Raw genomic sequence first — 19,725 nt, 5'->3', positions numbered from 1 at the left:
ATGCCTTTTATTTCTTTGTGTTGTCTGATTGCCGTGGCGAGGACCTCCAGGACTATGTTGAATAACAGTGGGGAGAGTGGGCATCCCTGTCTTGTTCCTGATCTTAAAGAAAGGCTTTCAGCTTCTCGCTGTTAAGTATGATGTTGGCTGTGGGTTTGTCAAATATGGCCTTTATTATGCTGAGATATTTGCCCTCTATACCCATTTTGTTGAGAGTTTTTATCATGAATGGATGTTGAATTTTGTCAAATGCTTTTTCAGCATCTATGGAAACGATCATGTGGTTTTTGTCCTTCTTTTTGTTGATGTGGTGGATGATGTTGATGGATTTTTGAATGTTGTACCATCCTTGCATCCCTGGGATGAATCCCACTTGATCATGATGGTTGATCTTTATGATGTATTTTTGAATTTGGTTTGCTAATATTTTGTTGAGCATTTTTGCATCTATGTTCATCAGGGATATTGGTCTGTAATTTTCTTTTTTTGTGGTGTCTTTGCCTGGTTTGGGTATTACAGTGATGCTGGCCTCATAGAATGAGTTTGGGAGTTTTCCCTCCTCTTCCATCTTTTGGAAAACTTTCAGGAGGACGGGTTTTAGGTCTTCACTAAATGTTTGATGAAATTCAGCAGTGAAGCCGTCTGGTCCAGGGGTTTTGTTCTTAGGTAATTTTTTGATTACCAGTTCAATTTCCTTGCTGGTAATTGGTCTGTTTTGATTTTCTGTTTCTTCCTGGCTCAGCCTTGGAAGGTTGTATTTTTCTAGAAAGTTGTCCATTTCTTCTGTTATCCAGTTTGTTAGCATATAATTTTTCATAGTATTCTCTCATAATTCTTTGTATCTCTGTGGTGTCCATAGTGATTTTTCCTTTCTCATTTCTGATTCTGTTTATGTGTGTAGACTCTCTTTTTTTTCTTAATAAATCTGGCTAGGGGTTTATCTATTTTGTTTATTTTCTCGAAGAAACAGCTCCTGCTTTCATTGATTCTTTCTGTTGTTTTATTCTTCTCAATTTTATTCATTTCTGCTCTAATCTTTATTACGTCCCTCCTTCTACTGACTTTGGGCCTCATTTGTTCTTCTTTTTCTAGTTTCATTAGTTGTGAGTTTAGACTGTTCATATGGGATTGTTCTTCCTGAGGTAGGCCTGTATTACAATATACTTCATCTTAGCACAGCCTTTGCTGCATCCCACAGATTTTATGGTAAGTTTCATTTTTTTTATAGAAAGAATGAGTCAATTTTTAATGTACATTGTTTCTACTGAAACATTTCAAAGATGCACATGCATTAAAATTCACTTGTAACACACAGTTCTTGAGTTGGACAAGTGCAGAGAAGTGTGTAGGCACTACCATAATTAAAAGGCAAACACTTCATCATCCCACCTAATTCTCTCATGTTACCCCTCTGTGGTCAAACCCTCCCCCAGAATTGAGCCCAGCCCACCACCGATGTGTTCTCTAACCCTCCAGCTTTGCCTTTTCCAGAACGTCTTACACGTGGAATCACACAGAACGTAGTAGCCTTTGTAAGCAGGCCCCGTCAGCACCCTGAGCCCACCCGCTTTGCAACCCACCAGGCGGTGTGTGAGCAGCTTCTGCTTGTGGCTGCCCACTAGGTGTGGGTGCCAGAAACACAATTTTTTTTCCCAAGTTTGAGGGACATTTGGCTCTCTCTAGGTTTTGATGATGACAAAAAAAGAACCTACTAAAAGCATTTGTGAAGGTGATTTTTTATGAATACTGTTTTTCATCTCATTTAAGTAAATACAAAAACATAGGAATATTTGCTAGTTCTTATAATAAATCATAAGAAACTTGCAACTGGTCTTCCAGTAAGACTGTTTCATTTGACATCATATGAGAATTCCAGTTTTGCTCCATATTCTCAATGACACTTAGTATTGTAGTTAAGTTTTTACAGCCATTTAATAGGTACACTAACTATATTGAATAGTGTTATCTTATTGTGGTTTTAATTTTCATTTCCCTGATGACTACTGTTACTGAACATTTTTTCATGTGCGTATTTGCCATTCATGTATCTTCTTTTGCAAAATATTTTGCCAGTTTTATTATTGGGTTTTTTGGTTTCTTACTGCTGAGTTTTGGGAGTTCTTTATATACTCTTTATATGAGTCCTTTGCCAGGCACATGATTTACAAATATGTTTCCTAATCTACATCTTATATTTTTATTTTCTTAAGAGTGACTTGGGCGGAATGAAAGTCTTTAATTTTCCTGCAGACCAATGTATTACCTTTCCTGTGTATCAGTTTCCATGTTGTATCTGAGAACCTTTTGCTGGACCCCAAGGCCACAATGACTCTCTCCTGTATTTTCTTCTAAATTTTTATAGTTTTATGTTTTACATTAGAGTTATGATCAATTTTGAGTGAATAGGTAGATAAAGGTCCTTTTTCTTTTTTCATATCGAGTCCAATGGTTCCAGTGCCATTTGTTGAAAACGTTATCTTTTCTCTGCTGAACTCTTTGTACGCTTGTCAAAAATATATCGACCATATTTGTGCACCTCTGTGTCTGGACTCCGTTCTCTTCTACCGATCCACGTGTCTGTTCTCTCGGTGCTGTCCTGGTCCTGGTAGCTCTCAAGTCAATAGTGAAATCAGGTAGTTTTAATTTGGTTCTCTTTCAGAATTGTTTTGGCAATTGTAGCAACTTTGCCTTCCCATGTAAATTCTAGAGTCAGCTTGTGTGTCCTGAAAGAGCCCTGCCGGGGGGACTGCCACAGGTCTGCAGAGCAGCTGTGAAAGAGCCCGCCGTGCTGACCATGCGTCTTCAGTCCACACAGAGTACAGCCCTGCGTTTACTTGGGTCTTGGACTTCTCTCACCAGGGTTTTGTAATTTTCAGTACACAGATCTTGCACATGTTTAGTAATACAAATACCTAAATATGTCATTTTTTATGCTACAATTAAAATAGTAGTTTAAAAAATTTTTATTTCTAGCTGTTTATTTCTAGACATAGGTATACAATTGATTTTTTTTTTCTATTTGCTGTGGATCCTGTGACCTTGCTATACCCATTCTTAGTTCAAGGACCTTTTGCGTAGATCCCACAGGATTTGCTATGTGGACAACCGTGTCATCTGTGATGAGGGAAAGTTTAATTTCTTCCTTTACAACCTGTATGTTTTCTTTCCCTTGCTTAGTTTCATTGACAAGAACTTCCAGTATGATGTGAAATAGAAAGCAGAACTGGTAAGATTGGGTGGTCTTATTGTCATTTGTTGAAAACGTTATCTTTTCTCCACTGTTTATGGGGGAAGCATTCAGTCTCTACCATTAAGGACAATTTTAGCTAGTTTTTTTGGTAAATTATTTATATCAGTTTAAATAAGCTCCCTTCTATTCCTAGGTTGCTGAGAGTTTATGTCAGGCACAGATGCTACACTGTGTTAGGTGCTCTGTCTGCACCTAATGATGATCGTGTAGTTTTCTTGTTTGTTAATACAGTGACATATCTATTGATTTTCAAATGTTGAATCTGCCTTGCATCCCTGGGATAAACCCCACTTGGTTGTGATATATCGTCCTTATAAATTGCCAAATTCTATTTGCTTCTTTTTCTTCTTCTTCTTCTTTTTTTTTTTTAGCCGAGCATCCTGTGAATATTGGTCTGCAACTTTCTTATATTGTCTTTGTCTGTGTTTTGTATCAGGGTCATGTTGACCTCATAAAACGTGTTGGAAGTGTTCTCTCCTATTTTCTGGAAGAGATTGTGTCAATTAATATCGTATCTTGCTTAGATGTTTGATAGAATTTTCCATTGACACTATCTGGACTTAGGTTTTTTTTTTAAAGTTTTAAAGTGTGACTTCAATTTCTCTAAGCACTGCAGGCAATTCCGATTATCAGCTTCTTTTTGAGTGAGTTTTGGTTGTCATTGAAGAAATTGGTCATTTTATCTAAGCTCTTGATATGGTTAAAGAGTCATTCACAGCATTTCTCTACTGCGTTTTAATGTCTCTGCACCGGTGGCAGAGCCTCTCCCCCTCCTGAACTTGATCCCCTGTAACTTGTCTCTTTTTTAACTTGGTCGGTCCAGCTAGAGGTTTACCAGCTTTAGAGATCTGTTGAAAGAACCAGCTCTGGTTTCATTAGTTTTCCCCATGGTTTTCTGTTTCCAGTTCTGTGGATATCTTCTTTATTATTTTCTTCACTCCTATTGCTTTGGTTTATTATTTTTTCTAGCTTATTTTTCTAGCTTCTTAAGGAAGAAGGCTAGATGCTTGACTTGAGACATTTATTTTCAAATGCAAACCTTTAAATCTATATATTTTTTGTATCTAAACACTGCTCTAGCTGCAACCGTGTTAAGTTTGATGTGTTGTTTTTTAATTTTTACTCATATAAAAATATTTTCTAAGTTTCCTTGATACATTCTTCTTTAGCCCCTGGGTTATTTAGAAGTGTGTCGCTTAATATCCAAATAATTGGGGATTTTCTGGGTATCTTTTTGTTACTGAGTTCCTTTTTAATTCCACTGTGTTTAAATAATATAATTTATATGACTTCAGCTCTTTCAAATTTTGTATGGTTTGTTTCATGGCGCGCATATGCTCCGTCTCCGTGAGTGACCCGAGGACTGTCACTGTGTGGGGAGCTCCACAAACACCCACCAGGCCACGCTGGTCATGACGTCCAGCCGTCTCTGCTGTTGGTGATTTCCTGTCTACTTGGTCTATCCATTACTGGGTCATCTAAGGGTTGGCATCCTTCGATTGCTTTTCTCTTCTAAAATTAGCCAGATGTTGTTCTTTGCATATCAAGTACCTTTGGATTGTATCCGGGACACTTGGAATGATACATTGTAAGACTTTGGGTCTTGTTTAAAGCTTCCTGAGGATGTAGATTCTGGTGAGATGGTTTGCTGTTTTGGCAGGCCAATGATCTGGTTGCGTTCAGAATGCAAATGCCTCTTGACTTCTATGGATTCCATGCAAGTCGTTTCCAAAGCCTTTGTTGTGTGTTTGGCGTGGGCCTCACGTGCACCACAGTGGTGGTTTTTGCACAGAGCCATCTCCACAGCTTGTACTACACTCCAGCACCCTGCTCGCTTGAGCACATCAGATTTGGGAAATCCCTTTGTCCCTTCTGCAGTTTCTCCCACACGCTGTATTGAGAGTGTGTCCCCAGCCAGATAAACAGGACTCTCAGAATTTCTACCAACACTTACGTGCCGTTTCAGAGCCAAAGAATGAGAGGGAAAGAGAGGGAAAAATAAGGCTCTCCCTTCTTCAGAGCAGGCTCCTTTCCCCGGTTCCTCCACCCAGGGATAGGCTTTCCCCCAGGGCCTTAGGTGGCAGCATGACCCCCCAGCCCCCACCCGGTGCCTGTCCACAGGCCACGGGCAGAGCTGCCTCAGGGCCAGAGGAGAAAAAGAGAGAGACTAGAAGAGGGGGATTCCCCCCGGATGCTCTGGCTTGTAAGGGTGAATCCTGCAGTCCTCTGGAAATACTGGGGTTCCTCCTGGAGTGTTGGCATGCGTGCCTGGCGGGCCAGTTGGTCCCAGATGAGCATTCTTGGGTCAAAGCTGGTAGATACAGAGAGGATCTCGCCACCTTGAGATCTTCTTCAAGTGTGGGCGTTTTCCCAACCTGCCTTCTCTGTGTGCTGCCCGTGGCTCAGGCAGTTGCAGTTGGTATTTTTGTCCAGTTTTTAGCTCAATCAGTGGGTGCCCCAGCTGGTGGTGCCCACAGCCCCTTGGCCAGCCCCAGAAGCCCCAGTCACTTTTCTATTTTTCTTGTTTTCTGAAACAACAAGATATTCCAGGTTCATGTCTCAAGGCCTATATTCAGCTTTTCTCCAGGGAGTCTTGCTTCCTTTGATGGGAGGACCTGTCATTGCAGGTGTCAGGTGTCCAGTGCTCACTGCCAGCAGCAGGCGACGCTGGGGGCTCCTGGGGACGGAACAAGGGGTTAAAGTTGTGGGTTCACCCTGATGCCCCCATTGTAAGCCCCATTGCAGGGCCCTTCCCTCCTGCCCAGCTCCGCACCTGTCTCTCCTTGTCCTACACTCGTACCCCCGGTTCCCAAGAATTTCAAAATATTTGTTTTAATATCCAATATACACAAACTAGATTCAAAGTCAGAACATCAGTACAAGCCCACTAAGCAGAGCTTGGGATTTCTTTCTGTTTCTTTTGTTTTCCATGGTTTAAAAATAAAAAATACACACTGAGCTACTCAGAGAAATCTCATTCTATTCTCACCCCTGCCACCCAATTCCCACCCACCCCAGACATAGATACTTTTGCTTGTTTTTGGTTTACCCATCCCAGGTTTCTCATGTGTGTGCATATGAGGGGGAAGAGGTATGTTCTTGTTTCCATTTCTTTCACATAGAAAAGGTCACATAGCATGTACACCCTCTTGCCCTTTGCTTTTCCCATTAGTAGCATGCGCTAAAATGACTCATGCTAGCTCTGGGAGGATGGGGGTCATTCGGGATGTGGCACAGGAGGTGCTGAGAGGCCCCGCTGCTGCTCCGGGGAGCAGGTGCCCACAGACCCGGCAGCCTCAGCAGGTTCTCGTGCCAGGCCAGAGCAGGCCCAGCCTCGCAGAAGTGCCATCCTGGTGCGCCGGGCATGAAACCCAACAACCGGCAGCGCCTTCTCCCAGCAAGGGCTTCCGGCCTCTTTTCTCTCCTCTCCAAAAACCCAGGGCAGCCACTGACCCCTCTGTCTGTGTCTTATTAATTCCCTCACTCATTTTTCCCTGAAGACATGAACCAAGTCTTGTACCACATTCACCTTTGCACCCCTGGGAAGGCCCCATACAGCACCTGGGGTGGGACGCCGTCCTCGCGCACAGAGAGGTTGGTGCTCTGAGCATGGGTGATGTGTGCTGCCAGAGGGCCAATGGGATGAGGGGCTCCTTGTGCCTGAGCTGAACCCCGTCTGACCCCGGGCGGGTCCTGGATGGGGAGACCTCCGAGGCCACAGGCTGCCCCGGGGTCAGCGCAGGCACCAGGCTCTGGGGCAGCTGGAGCCTGGCCGTCCTTTCTCACCTTTCTCCCCACTGCTGGGGGCAAGTCTGTAAGGCACTGGCTACTCCCCCCCGAAGTGGGCCATCCCGTCGGTTCCTGGATCCGTTCCGGGGTGCAGGGCTGGGGCCCTCGCCGCCCACCCGCCCCCAAGCTGCTCTCCCCGCCTCCCGTCCTCTTCTCCCAACCTGCGCCTCTCCCCATGGCTTTGCTACACAGCTGCCCAACACACTTACTCTCTGACTTTTTCTTTTACATGAGAGAGCATGCTATGCAAGCCCTAAAGACGTACTTTGGAATGGTAACAAATAATGCCGGAACTAGATAATCCGGTTCCCGCAACCCTCTTTTCCCAGGGGAGGCTGTGGGGGTGGCTCCAGGTGAGCTCTTGGAGCAGGGCTGTGTCAGTGGCAGCTATTAGTCAACAGAAACTTGCACGCAGGCAAGTGCTGGTGGCAGGACGTCATGCTGAGAACCTGTGGTGGGTGACACGGAATACGATTCAGAAGGGAGAGTGACGCTTAGAAACCGAATACAAAACACCAGCCTGGTTCTGGTAACCCAGGACAACGCCCCAGAAATGCCAGGATGGTGTTAACCAGAATAATTTGCTTGGGGTAAATCGTGCAATTAATTAATTAAGAAGCTAAGCTGCACCTGGGGGACACATAAAAGCTCCTTGAAGGCCACTCCTGTCACACGTTTCACTCTCCATCAGAGGGACCCACGTTCGTCCAGTTCCTGGAACTCAGCCCCTTGGAATTTACAAGGACACCTTTGAATGTGGCCCCGGGCACTGGTGTGTGAAGGCTGGTCCTCTCAGAGGCACATGGGTCCCCAGTGCAGAGATGGAGGGCTCGGCAGGGCTGGGGGTGACACTCTCTGCTCAAGTCATATCAGCTGCCGATCTGATCGTTTCATAAACGTGCAATTTCCAAGTCTGTATCAGCAGTTAAGGCGTCACTCTAACAAACTGAGTTTTAACATTGCTGGTACCTGTTGGAGTGACGGCTGGTGTTCAAAATGAGCTTGAGCACAGCAAAATCATAAGGAGCCCTCTTAACAATCCAAAATTAAGTCACTTTCATTGGCAAGTACAGGGCAGCCTGTTCTTCACGAGCTGGAACATGCCCATGCCCGCACCCTGGGGCCGAGCCTTCTCCTTGTACGTGGCCGCTGGTGGGGCCCCCAGCCTGCACTGCCGAGTGTCGCAGAAGCCACGGATGTCCTTCCAGCATGGGACATTTCTCTGCACCACAGACCCAGCGCCTGTGCCATGGGGAGCTGCAGGGCCTTCCTGCTTTATGTGCCAAGGTGGTCTGTTTAACGGCCGAGAGGTTTGCCCTGGGAGTGGCGGACTGCCCTGGCCATTCAAACGTCTGAAGAGCTTCCGGGATGTGTCCGTGCAGATGACAATGACACCATCGAACCTCGTACCCTCAGCAGGGCTGCGCCTTGGTGCTTAGTCTGTGTGCTGCGTCGTCTGACTTAACCATCCACACCCATCTTTTCCAACAGATCACAAGCCCATCATGGCACAGCCCTAGTCTAACGAAGATGTCTGCACGCAGCGAAGGCACAGCACATCTCTGATTGAGGACAAAATGCTTCTCCGTAATCCCGCCTCTGCTGGCACGCACACACCTGGTGGTGGCTGGTAGATGCTTCTTGTGTCAAAAATAAAGCTCGAATTCCTGTGTGTACATGTGGCTGGAAGGAGAAGCCTCAGGGAGGTATAACTTTCCATCTGTAAAGCCCAGACAAGTCCCCTCGTTGTAATGCCTTAGTTGTGTGGCATTAAGCAGAATAGGTCCTTTCAAGCACACCCGTGGCCTGACATGTGTCCTGCTGCACCACAAACCCCCACACGCCGGTCACATCAGCGCATGCAGAGCTGGAGGAGGAAGTGCCAGTGACAGACTGGCCGGGGCCACACAGCGCGGCAGGCCTTTGTCCTAAAGCCAGGCTGGGGTGGCAGTCGTGACCCACCAGAAGGACATTTTCTAGCAGCAAGTGACCAAGGGCATCTAAAGACCTGGAGGGATCAAAGGCCCTTAAGAAAAAAAGTAAATGGAATTCCTGTTGGTCATTAATCACTGGGGGTGTCGACCTGGGGGCGGGAGCAGCTTATTGCTGTTATAAACTATACAAATGTAAAGAGGAAAGGCATCACCTCCTTTATGCTCTGGAAAGTTAACTGTTGAACTGCCCGTTACCATGGACACATAGACTGTTTACAGCTGGGGGCTTTCCCAGCCCAGGGGCTGAGCCAGCACTGCCCACTTGACCACAGTCAGGAGGGCGGTGGTGGATTCTTTTTGAAAATAAAATCCAATGGCCTGTGCTCATGCCTTCCCAGATGAAAACAGAGCAGAGATGTGGGGGTGGCCATACGTCAGGACTGACGATATGGACGTGACACCAGCCAAGCTCCCACGCGGAGGGGGTGGCTCTGCCCTGCTGTCCACAAGGCCACGTCACGAGGAAGCCCAGAGTACCTCTTGGTTCCAGAAACCTGCTGTTTGCTAATGATTTCGCCAGCCAGTCTGTTCTCCATCCAGTGTGTGGGAGGCTTGGTGGGGTCTCTGGACAAAGCCCGGTGAAGCTGGGATGGAAGACCCCCCCACCGCCTCTTTCATCAAAACCTTAAAAAGTATGACTGAAATGTACTTCCGTGATTGAAAACAATCATGACGTCTCCGTGATTATGGAAATCATGGTATGACCTCCAGGGCTTCGTGCTGACGGGGCCGAGAGGGGGGCGACCGGAGCCCTCCCGCAGGGACTGTCTCTCTCGGACCTTGTCACCTCTAGGCGGCTCCTCTTCTGGAAGCCATCATCTTCTCCCTTCCCCTCAACGTCCCAGGACCTTTCTGTCTTGCAAGAATAACAACACTCCCTCAAAGGGACACCAGAGCCTTGGTTTGGGGTCTAAGTGACCCCAGCCCACATTGTTTCTGGGGTGCTGAGCCCAAGGGGAAGCAGCATGAGCCTTGCTAGCGGACGGCACAGGGCGGACCTCAGGCTGGGACCGGTGACTGGCCACCAGGATGCACGTGGTGGCCAGCCTGGGTGCGCCCATCCAGGTGGCCCTGCAGCGAGGAGGCCGGACACCCTAACGATGTCACAACATGACGCCGTGTCTGTTGACTCACAATAAAAACACCAGCTTGTATTGTGTCAGTTGTTTTAATGTCACTCTTTTAGTAATTTGCTTCACTAGTTTATAAACATGTCCTTCCATGAGCTTGGGAAATAGGGAAGTACTAGCCCCTCGGCAGGGCTTGGGGGCTGCCCACAGATGTGTCCACAGGCTCCTGAAGACAGAGTTGAGCCATGACCGCCCCCTCGGGGGTTGTCTTACGGCTTTTCTAACTTTAGGTACTGTCCCCAGGTGCCAGCTTTTCTGACCTTTTGTTTGTGAAGTCAGGGAGCGCTGGGCCCAGCTCGGCCTCCCACAGACGGTCCCTGTGCAGCCTCACTGAGCTCTGACCCACTGCTCCCGGCCAGGTGAGGACAAATCCGCCCTTGAGCAGGTCTGGGAGAGACCCAGCTGGTGCCAGAGCTGCCAGGACTGGGCCCCCAGATCCGAGCGCGGCCGCATCGCATTGGCGGACAGGCACCGCTCAGTTTACCCACAAGCTGTTAGGCCCTTAGAATACTTTTCCAGGGAAGTGTTAAAAATAAAGTCAGGTTCCCAGAGAAGCCTATCAAAGCCCATTTAATCCTTAATGTAGCTAAAGTCTAGGAAGCAGTTTTAAGAAAAACACTCCAAGCATCTCCTGAGCATCTCCCCAGCCCCCTGCCTCCACCCCTGCCCGCTCTCTGCCCGCAGAACCTTCTCATGGAGGTCACAGAGGCCCCACGCAGCTCCACAGCCCCCAGCCTCAGGCCCCAGGAGCCACACACTGAGCCTGGCCTGGCCCCCAACATGGGCCAGAGCAGAGGGCCCGTCCCCGGCCCGGCCACCTCAGCAGGCTTGCCTGTCGGGTCACAAGGCACCAGGTCCTGGCTTGGAGTTTTCCTCTGGTGCGTTTTCTTGACCCCTGGCCCCTAGCCTGGGTGACAGCCTTCTGCACCCTGAGCGTCCCTTGTCATAGAGCTTGTCCTGGGGGCGCACCTCACAGGGGCTGCAGTTTCCCTCCCTCCTGGCCTTTCGCTCTCCCCTCCTCTCTCTCCCTCCCTCTGTCTCTCTGTCTGTCTCCCTCTGTCTCTCTGTCCCCCACCCCGTCTCAGTCCGCACATAACTGAGCATACAGCAAATGCTCAGTTAAATGCAATCAAGTAAAAGGACCCTAACTTGTCCAGAGCGGGATGGTGAGTATGGGGGGGACATCGACCCATGTCATACCTACAATGGGAGATGAGCTTGGGTGGGAAGCAGGTCACTTGGAGCATCATGTCACCATCTTCAGAGGTTTCGAGGTCCCCCACATAGGAACAAATGTTGACTGTCTATGGCTCAGATGGGCCTAGCCAGGACCCCCAGGCACGAGCGGGATGCAGTCCCCGTGGTGGGGTGGGCTCTCTGCCCCAGGGGCCCATCGCGGGTGGGGGCAGTGAGCCCACTTGCAGGGGCCGCAGGCAGGCGCTGTCAGGCGGAGGGCTGAGCACATCGGTCTGGAGCTCCGTCGGAAACCCTCGTGTCCCGTGGGAAGAAGGGTCCCTGGCCCAGATCCACAACTCCCTGCGCCCCGAGGCCGGCCCTGGGATGCTCAGGGGAGCTGGACTTACTCCCCAGCGAGGGGCTTGGGCAGCTGCAGAGCAGAGCGCAGCCCCTTCCTGGGGGTGTCTCCGCACTAGGACCCACTCGCCCAGCTTGCTGCCCGAGATGTTAAGGCAGGGGGGAAGCCTGGACCTGCCTCGTGCCTTCACACTCCAAAATGTCCTCTGTTCAGCTTTGAGCTGAACGTAAAATTAAGCCCTTTACTGTGGCTTTCTCCACTCGATGAAATTGTCAAAGAATCATTATTTATTCCTATTCCAAGAGCTATTTTATCATTAATTCACCAAACAAGACTCGCCATCTCATTGCTTAGGTGTTCGTAGGTCTTTATTCACCCAGCACAGTGAGTCCAGGTATATGCACGAGCAGCTATGAGAGAGAGAGGGTCTGTTGTGTTTGTTTCTCCAGTCCCCTGCATCGCTCCAGGGGCAGGTCCAGTCCCCGCTCACGTCTCTGTGGGTCTCCTGTGCAGAGCTGCTGGCTCCCCAGCAGGCAGGCCTGGGGGCCTGCTGGCCGGCCGGGGGCCTGCATGTTAGTGTTGGGTTCGGTGGCCAGGAGCAAAGTGCTGCTCAAACACACTTGAGTTGGCCCAGCCTTTTTAAAAAAAATAGGGCTAGGAACAAAGTCCCAATAACAATTGCATAGTTAATTTTGCTTCAAATCCTTTTCTTCTTAATAGAGCTCATTACACAGAGCAAAGTCTCAAAATGCCTTCTGTTCTGGTGCGGCAGCATTTGTGAGATTCGGGTAACCCCTTGTCCTACTCTGAGCTAAGCAACCAGGAATCAGACGGTCATTGAGGCCTTTCTTATCTGGGTAGTTTTTATGGGAAAGAAACTGAGACCCAGAGAAAGAAGTCATTTTCCTGACCTGCAGGCAGAAGTCGGGACGGATCATCAAACCCGGGAAAGCCGTGACTTGTTCTGAAGGTGGCTGCTCCTTAGCACGGGTGAATTACTATTAGGCAGCGAACATGGAAATAAATGTGTACGAACTCTTAAAAGCAATACCCAGTCTTGGTTAACAAGCAAGAGTATTTCACTTAGAATGATTGATGACATGCTGCTCTCGCTCAGTCTGGTGACCTGTGTGCAGATGTGCACGTCCGGGAGCGCTTAGCCCCAGTGTACAACAGACACACGTACGTGCACATGAAGCCCTGTTTGCCAAACTCGTAGCAATTTATGTAATTATACACATAATGTATTTTAACCAAATACACAAAGAAGATTTTTACAACGCCACTTAGGGTCTAGATTTAACTTAAACCACTACTTAGTCTATCTCTCTTAATAGGATACTAAAAGGGAATTTTATGACAACATTATCAGTAGCATTTTGCTGATAATTAGAATAACAATAATAATACCGAGATATTTTTTCAGTAATAATGGTGTTATTAATGAGATTTTTATGAAAGACAGACTTCTTTGGTATAATTATGAAAATTGATCTTTTGCATTTTACTTATTCACTGAAATCAGATAAGTGGCTTAACTACATGTATTATTTCTAATAAATATTCAAAAGAATGCATTTAAACAAGGCTCCTCATTCTATTCTTGCTCATATTCCTTGCATTTAAATAAAAGTGTAATTGCTCTGCTTTTTAAACTGCTAGTTTGGATCAGCTGTCTAACCTGTACAGTGTAGCTGTTTGCTGTTTGCATTTTTAATAGCTTTATTACCATTTGGTGAAGCCTTAATTTCTGACTCCCTTGAAGAGTCCTGCCTTTAAGTCAGCACTACAATTTAACCAGCAATAATCTGTCAAGATAAGATAAAGGCCCACACCAGATGAAACACAGTATTTTTGTGGGGCTTTCTGTCATTGTTAAAGGCAAGATCCCAGTATGTCAAAATGTAACCTCTGAAAGTTTTCTAAACTTTGAAGCATAATTTTACAGTTCATGTTTTTAATCAATGGCTCCAGAACACATTATCTTGTTCACCAGGGAAAGCAATTAGAATCTATACAGAGTTATCTGTGAATAGATACACTTCAGGTACACACACAACACTGAAAGGAGGAACAGAAAATCTCTAGTTTTTTCAGCAATAGCAGTGATTCTTGCATGTTCTAAGAATCTGAGACTATACACATACATATACATATTTTATTTTTAAATTGTGCAAACATGTAAAGGCGGAGAGGCCGGGTCACCCAATCTCAGCAATTTGCAATTCACGGTAATCTTTTTCTATCCACCCCCTCCCCCAACTTTACCTTCCCAGCAAATCCTGAATGTCACATACTTTCACGTATAGATATTTAGGTGTGGATCTTCAAAAATTAAGGAATTATTATTTTTTAATCATGATTACATACACAGTCACACCTTAAAAATTTGCAATGAGACCTTAATATCCTAATATAATATAATATATCATATAATGTCGTATATGTGACTTGCATGTGTGATAAATAAATAAATATTTTCAGTTAAAAAAAAAATGTGCTTGAGCCAGAACCGAAGGAAGCCTCCTACGTGGCCACAGGCTGGCCTGCTTCTTGCTCTTTGTGGGGGTCTCAGCGGCAGCAGCTGCTGCTTTCTCCTCCTCCTCACAGTCCACCTGCTGAAAGACACAGCTGTCGGTCTTCGGGGTTTCCAGTCTGGGGCTGCTCCCAGTTGCACTGAAGTGGGTTAGTCCCACGACTCCCCCCGGTATGTCCTATGCACTGTCACTGCACCTGGGGTTGACCAGATTCTCGTCTCGGAGGGCAAGCAGACCGCTGGCCGGGTGCTTCTGTGCACCGAGAGGAGCTAATGCCTGGCTGGGCCCCCTTTGTAAGGCTAGAGGCTGTCACTGCTTAGTGTGGAGAGACATTCACACATCCAGGGCTGGAACATGGTGCCATCCCGACCCTGCCACCTCTTCTCCACTCCCTAAGCGGGAGCACCTCTATAAAGGAAAACTCTCTTTGTCATGTCAGGATGCTCAGCTGTGAAGGGGGGATAGATATTTAGTTCCCTTTCTTTGCTTCCTAGATTTCAAGTTAATGAATTGTTCATTAGTATCCTCCGATGGTACCAGTTAATTTTTTTAGTGTCATTAAACTCATGGACTTCTATGTATGTTTGTTTCAATCTATTGCAGTTATTATATGTTGTGCTTAAATTGTCCCCTTTTCTGTCCCATTTTTTAATCGACTCCATCACTGTGGGATGTGACAGGAGGTCCTGACTCGTCTTGTACTTCCAGGCACAGATTGGCCGCTTCTCCTGGGAGGCTGGGTTCTCTGTAGTGAGAAGCACAATTTCAACACTGCAGCGCTGGCACTTGGATTTATGTGCATACATGCACGGGACTGAACACAGCCACCTTGCTGTGTCTGCACGCCTTGCGATGTTCATCATGTAAATCATTAAAGAAAGACAGTCGCAAAGCTGTACTCAATATTGTCACTAAGGCTTCAGTGTCTGAATAGTCAGCTTCCTCACAATCCCTGAGACTGTGACCAGTTGGATTGTGTTATTAAGTCGTTGAAACTCTAATCCGAGGTTTCATGGCGCTCATGCTAACAGGGCCATAATCAAGATGCCTCGTGCAGGGGCTGAGCCAGGACTTGAGGTCCCACGGCCTCCCCAAAGATTCGTCATGGAGGATGTCAGGAGCCCCGCTCTCCTTTCTTACAAGGCACACGGGACCTTGACACCTCTAACACCCAATGGGGACAAAGGTTTCCACACCAGCCTGAGCAGAGTCCCCCCAGAGAAAAGCCAGGGGGACAGCCATGCCCTCCACCAGAAGGAGGGGCACTGGCTCCTTCCACCCCCGCCTGGCGGGCTTCGGGCTTCGGCCTTGGCTACTTCCTGGACGGCGACTGCAAGGTGTGGTCAGCGGCATGCACTGGGCTGCACTGGGCGAGGAGAGAGGCCGATGGGCCCCTGGGGCTGCAGAGCCGCCAGCTGCCGCTTGGGCCCAGGCCGACCAGAGCGCTCTCTGCAGGCGGCAAGCGCGGGGCCTGCTAGCCCCACGTCGGTGCCCCCGGTGCCCCAGGCTCTCCGCGCTCCCGCGGCCGAGCTCTCCCTCCTTGCCCTGCAGGGTCCTGGCCGGCCGGCCCTCCATACCTGAGCCGGGCTGCCCGCCCACACCAGGAGGTGCTCCCTGCCCACCCCGCCCAGCTCACCTTCTGTTCACCTGCAATGGCTCTGCCTGACTCCGAAGGTTGACTTTGCCTCCCTGGCCCAGGGCCCGCTTCTTGGGTTACATCCTTGCCTTAGTGGTTATCAGCTGGCATCTCGTTTATGCTGCTGGCTTGTAACCCAGTTCAGGGACATGGATTTATCCACCAAAGGGCGTGGCCCTGGGCGGATGCAGGCAGGGCTGCCCAAGTTCCTCTGGTTGAGGCTCTGGAGGGAGCCCTGGGGGTGGGGACAGCCCTGGGGGGACAGTGCTGGGAGGACAGCCCTGGGGGGACAGTGCTAGGGGGACAGCACTGGGAGTGAATCAGTGCTAGGGAGGGACAGCCCTAGGGGGCATAGCCCTGAGGGGGACAGCAGTGGGGGGACAGTGCTGGGGGCACAGTGGTGGGGGGACAGCCCTGGGGGGACAGCAGTGGGGGTACAGACCAGGGGGTGACAGCACTGCGGGGGATAGTCCTCAGGGAGACAGCCCTGGGAGGTCAGAAGTGTGGCCGGCTCACAGAGGCACCCGCCTTGGGCAGGTACAGGTGGGCCAAGTGGGAGGAGAGAGGCCAGGCCAGCTGCCTTGGACCAGCCCTGGACTCAGTGAGGGGAAGGCGCAGGCCTGCCCCAGGGAGCTACCTCACTCTCCCCTCCTAACGGCACAGAGGGGACGCTGCTGCAACAGCACTCCACACGATGACACGCCTCTGGGCTGGCATGGAGGCTGGCCTCCTGCATCTGTGCCCACACGCCAGACAGGAGGCCCGGCCGGTGCAGCAGGACCAGAAGTACTCAGGGCAGCCGAGGTCACCTGGAGGGGGGCAGCCTGCCCATGGGGACCCTGGGGGTGTCCTGAGGTGCCTCCTGGAGCCCCACCCGGAGGGGCTGGAGGGGCTGAGTGAACCCAGACTCAGTGGGGAAGTCTGGGTTAGAACAGAGCAGGGCTGCTAGAGCCCCGTCTGGCCACCCCACGTGTCTGCCCCCCACTGACCGCTGACCTGGCCACCCACCATCCTTCAGGTGAAGTGCAGGCTCCTTGAAGACGCTCGCCGCCGACTGAGGCCTCCCCGGTGCTCTAGCAGCCATGGCAGGAGCCGCTTCCTGTGGTCTGCCCATCCTGTGTGGCCTGCTGGGCCCAGAAGCCCAGGAGTCACCAGGCCTGAGGGCAGACCCGGGCTTCCAGAGGCCCTTCCACCAACTGGGGGCACATGAGACCCCAGGGGGGTCTGCGGCCATGTGGACGTGACATGGGGTCCAAGGCCGCCCAGCCCACCGCTCCCAGCACCTCAGGTGCTGGCCCTCCTCCCCACCTAGGAGACCACTAGCTGGGCACACATCTTCCTCCTGGGGATTCAGGCTGCAGTCCTGTTTATGGAGGAGAATTGCCTTTCCTCTCATCCGTTTAGAGCCAGCTGACGTTCGTCACGAACATTAATTAATGATCGCCTCTGGAAGGATAAAATTGCAGTTACTGAGTACGTCGCTACGGCAGCTGCCCCCAGAAACAGAGACAGGAGTCCCAGGGCATTGCTCGTGTCCCGCAGGGTGGCTGCAGCTCTGGCCACACATGTGAGTCATTCCCACTCACTGTTCTACATTATCCTGTTGCTTAAAAATCACGCATTTCACAATCAGTCCCTTAAGAACCAGCCTTGGAGATGCAGCTAGAGTACTGCGAGGGGGCGGGGACCCCTGGCGCCGGGAGCAGAGGCTGGGCATCAGACCCCAGGGCCTCTGCAGGCTGTGGGAGCCCGGGGAAATCACAGAGAAGACACGCTCAGTCTATCGCACACCAGCCACTGTGGAAGCCGGGGAGACCTGGGCGATGCAGTGACTGGGGGCTCGGGGAATGTCTGTCAGCGTGACGGGATGGAGGGGAGGCACGCAGCACTGCAGCCACGCACGACCCGCATCCCGGGGGGAACCTGGCTGAGTGAGACTCAGACAACTTCCCCGTCCCTGCCTCTTTCCCTCGGGCACTGATGTCCCCTCGCTTCCTGTCCGTGAAGGTGGGGTTAGCGTGGACCCAGGGTCGTTCCAGGGCACGTGGTGGGGCGGGCTGAACTGGAGCTGGGGATGCAGGGGTCCAGCACCCACAGGGAACCCATGACTGACGTGGGGAAGGAAAGGCCCATGGCATTATTGTATTATTATTAGTTTTTCTATCATACGCTGAAAAAAAAAACATTAGCAAGTGTTTCACGCACTGAACAATGGTGGGTTGATCAGAAGCCAAAACCCAAACGCCTGAGGGTGACCAGGACTGCTTGAGGCCTTCCTCCCGTGTAATCGTTTGTTGCAGGTTCAGGGGAACCAGATCTGGATTGTTACAAACCTCAACACAGGGAGGGACCTTGACAGACAGCCAGATTTCTGTTTTCAGCCAGTTTAGGGTTACTATGATCTCATGACTATGCTTGAAAGACCGTAAGTGATCGCATCTCAGGTAGCCATCTGCTCTCAGTGGCTGCGCATCCTTGATGCCGATTTCCCCCGATTACGGGGCCCAGCGAGCCAGGCCCGGCGTTCACCCGCTTCTCCTGCAGAAACAATCTCCGGATCGGCCCACCAGCTTCTCGCTGCAGTCAGCGGTTGTAATGGGTCAAGCATTAAATTAACCCTTTAGCCGGTCCCCCTGAGAATACCACACTTGTTAAAAAGCAATTGACTTTTCAATCACCATCCCCCTGGGGATAGAGGAGGAGCTTGTCAGCAGGCTCCCTGGCTCCTCCCTCAGTGTCCAGCCCTTTTAGGATTGTTCTGTGTGCTAAGACACAGGCCAGCCTTGAGAGCCAGCTTCTTAGGAGAGTTCGTGTTGGGGTCGTTTCATCGTCTGGAAGCCGAGGCATCAAACCCTTGTGGTCTGAAACATTCTGTTCAAAGGCAACATAGTGAAGTTTGACAAAGGCTGGATGAATTATTAATTGCACTTTATGGAAAAACGCACCTGTTGGGACTGTGAGTCATCCGGGGAAAGGCTTCCTGAGACACACGGCTTCCTGGTCCGCTGGCTCCGTCACCCTGCATCTTGCCCAGAAAGGCCCACCTGAAAGCCGAGGGCTGCGAGGCCTGGCAGAGGGAGAAGCAAGGGTTTGCGGAGCGGTCACCCCCTCTCCCGGGTCGGGGGTGTGGGCAAACCCCTGGGGACACGGCGTGAGTGCAGGCCTAGAAAACGGGGCACCCACAAACAGGGAACATCTAGGGACCTTGATGCTCTGTATTGCAGAGGAATCACAGCGTGTGGGTCGGGGTGGGGCCCTGGGTCTCTCGGTGCCGTAAACTTACTGAACAGGTGGGCAGTGTGTGGCTTGAAAAGTCTCACTGGCAACAACAAGCGTCTGGGCAACGTTGGCCTTCATTCACCATGTCTGAAGCGAGGACGGTGTCCCTGCAGAGCCCTCAAGATGCCTCCAGCAGGTGCACCGTGGCCGCTGAAAGGAAGCGCGTGGGCACCAGGTCTCTGTGCCCCTGACAGCGCAGGGGGCTCTGCCACGCTCACGGACCTGGGAGTGATCTTGGGCTTGATTTCAGACCACTGTCAATTTGCCCCACAGTGGAAAGGTGGCTGTGTGGGGTCATGAGAGCGAGACGGCGCTGGGGGGCGCATGCACGACTGTACTGCCCCCTGGTCTCCCAAACGCTCACACCACGTGGGGTCTTAGCAGCCAAGAGGTGTGAGATGCCCCCTGACTCAGGGGAGCCCCTCACACCTGGTGAGGATGCGGGTCCCACCCAGTGAGTTCGGAACCCTGCCACTCACGCAGCTAGACGAGGCCGAGGCCTTCTGATTCTCACCTCACGCAGGGCCAGGTGCTCACTCTGGGCCTCTCGGAGGATCCAGGAGCTCCGTGCTGCCC

The 19,725-nt window shown here is 50.3% G+C and overlaps 1 long non-coding RNA gene across 1 annotated transcript; it reads right to left on the bottom strand.

The window, feature by feature from the left end:
* Positions 1-15,876: 15,876 nt before the first annotated feature.
* On the bottom strand, positions 15,877-19,408 carry LOC108406924 (uncharacterized). The gene is made up of 4 exons (XR_001855586.3): positions 19,154-19,408; positions 18,816-18,937; positions 17,179-17,316; positions 15,877-16,994 (listed from the first exon to the last, which is right to left on the bottom strand). It is a non-coding gene; the product is annotated as an uncharacterized lncRNA (long non-coding RNA).
* Positions 19,409-19,725: the final 317 nt, after the last annotated feature.

The sequence above is a fragment of the Manis javanica genome, chromosome 9 (genome assembly GCF_040802235.1).
Source record: "Manis javanica isolate MJ-LG chromosome 9, MJ_LKY, whole genome shotgun sequence".
Classification (NCBI taxonomy): domain Eukaryota; kingdom Metazoa; phylum Chordata; class Mammalia; order Pholidota; family Manidae; genus Manis; species Manis javanica.
Note: the sequence above shows the minus strand (reverse complement) of the source record. Positions and strands in the feature narration are given on the sequence as shown.